The following is a 2,174-nucleotide window of genomic DNA, read 5'->3' on the forward strand; positions in this document are numbered from 1 at the left end:
ATATATATATATATACTGTGCACAATTGAAAGCACACCCCCTGCCTGTTATGCCTTCTGGAGCCATTTATGTTCCATCTGTCAATAAGAAACAAATTTGTTCCACCATTTGGTTGTGCTATTTATTTGACTTGTTATCTACTGAGATCTTATTCACTAAGGTGCTCTTTAACTGGGCATTCGAAGATTGGCCGGAAAGTAATCTCCAATTTATTCTTTTAGAATTGAATTGTATGATACCAATGAATGCATCTGCGCTATAAGCTGCAAATGCAGAATGTGCTGGCCCTGGCTTCCAGGGCAGAATCTTCGGTACTGCTATTTATTATAGCTTTTGACTTCCCTTGTTGAGGTCACAAATATGACATGGAATAAGGGTTGGACACGCCCTTTTGTAGTTTATCCGTGTATTAAGAAAAAATGTCCTAGCTGCCCCCTTTTCTTTTTAAGCGGACTCCTTGTCCACCTCCTTGTTATTTGCTTTTTGTCTCAATAAAAAGCTGTTTCTTTTATAAACAAAATTAAGAAAAGAAGTAATTTACTGCTCATTAACTTTCTTTTTCTTGCAGAACCTCATTTTTGGGAGACCACCTCCTAATGTACGTAAAATAGTTCTTGCTACTAATATGGCAGAAGCAAGCATTACAATCAATGACGTGGTTTTTGTGGTGGATTGTGGAAAAGCAAAAGAGACCACATATGATGCTTTGAATAATACACCTTGTTTACTACCTTCTTGGATATCCCAAGCATCTGCTCGGCAAGTATGTCTTTGTACCTTAGTCACTTTACCAATAGTTTCTCCTGTATATTTATAGCACTAAATTCTCTTGCGCCATGATTTGCTGATTATTTTGTCTCTTCCTCATTTTTTATTTCAATTTGGTGTTCGCCGGAAGTCTTCGCATAATCACATAACTTCAAACTGATGTGATCTTTGTTATGTACCGTGTATGTAATTTGTGATCTTTGTTGTGTACCTTGTGTGTGAATTGACGTTATTGCTTACGTGTAGTTGGTAGTATTTGCTTGTCCACACTATCATTCATGCCCATGTATTTTGATAGGCATTGAGCTATTTTGATGAACCAGCATTTATACCCCTTGTACTGCTTTAAGAATGTTATTGACATCCCCTATGCTTCTTCTATTTCACCTTTATTTACAGTTAAACCTCTATAAATTTATAGCCTTGGGACCAGTAAAAAGTATTATTTAATCGAGGTTACTAAATTATCGAAGTTAATTTTGCATTAATTCGTTATGTCGGGACCAAAAAAAAGTATTATTTGATCAAGGTTTTTAATTTATTGAACATTAAATTATCGAGGTTCTTTGTATAATTTCATTTATGTTCGAATATGAAAAGGAATTACTTATGTGCTATATTGTACTTGGTTGCAGAGAAGGGGAAGGGCTGGCCGGGTGCAGCCAGGTGAGTGTTACCACCTTTATCCCAAATGTGTATATCATGCTTTTGCGGAATACCAACTTCCTGAACTTCTAAGGACTCCTTTGAATTCTCTCTGCTTGCAAATCAAAAGTTTGCAGGTTGATAGTATAGGAGAATTCTTGTCAGCTGCCCTGCAACCACCTGAACCACTTGCTGTAAGTGCTGTTTCTTTATGTACTGTTTTAAGTTTCTATTTGATGTCTAATATTAATGTCTCAAATGATAAGCGTATTGTTGATGTATTGAATGACAAATTGGATTTGCGGGAAGAACTTAGGATAGTTATTCAAAATTATGCATATCCTAGATTTCTGTCACTCTAGGTCTGCTGCGTTGAGATATCAATTCCTGGAAACCCACAATATAGTCCCTTTTGTCTGATGGGAGAATCCAGGTACAATAGTAAGCACAGTGAACTGACAGACTCGAAAATGAACATGATGCTTGTCACACATAAGATGAATGCTGCGTTAAATTGACTTCTTTTATAATATTCCCTTGTTTCATATATTTCGTTAAGTTTGTCTGTAAGTGACATTGCTGTCTCTTGCTAAAAAAAGGGGATTCAACTATTTGTATTTTTCCTTGGTAGTACTCCCGTTGGTTCTTAGTGGTTTAATGGAGTTTTTTACAGGGAAATTTACAGGCCGGATCAGGAGCGGACGTCCGCACCGGCCTTAAAGTGCGGACGTCCATCAGTTCTCCACCCTCCGGCGCCGGCG

The 2,174-nt window shown here is 37.3% G+C and overlaps 1 protein-coding gene across 1 annotated transcript in view; it reads left to right on the top strand.

Annotated features, from left to right (window-relative positions):
* Positions 1 to 2,174, top strand: part of LOC101306826 (probable ATP-dependent RNA helicase DHX36-like) — a 14,881-nt gene that overhangs the window by 3,203 nt on the left and 9,504 nt on the right. The window lies entirely within an intron of this gene.

Source organism: Fragaria vesca, linkage group LG5 (genome assembly GCF_000184155.1).
Source record: "Fragaria vesca subsp. vesca linkage group LG5, FraVesHawaii_1.0, whole genome shotgun sequence".
NCBI lineage: Eukaryota > Viridiplantae > Streptophyta > Magnoliopsida > Rosales > Rosaceae > Fragaria > Fragaria vesca.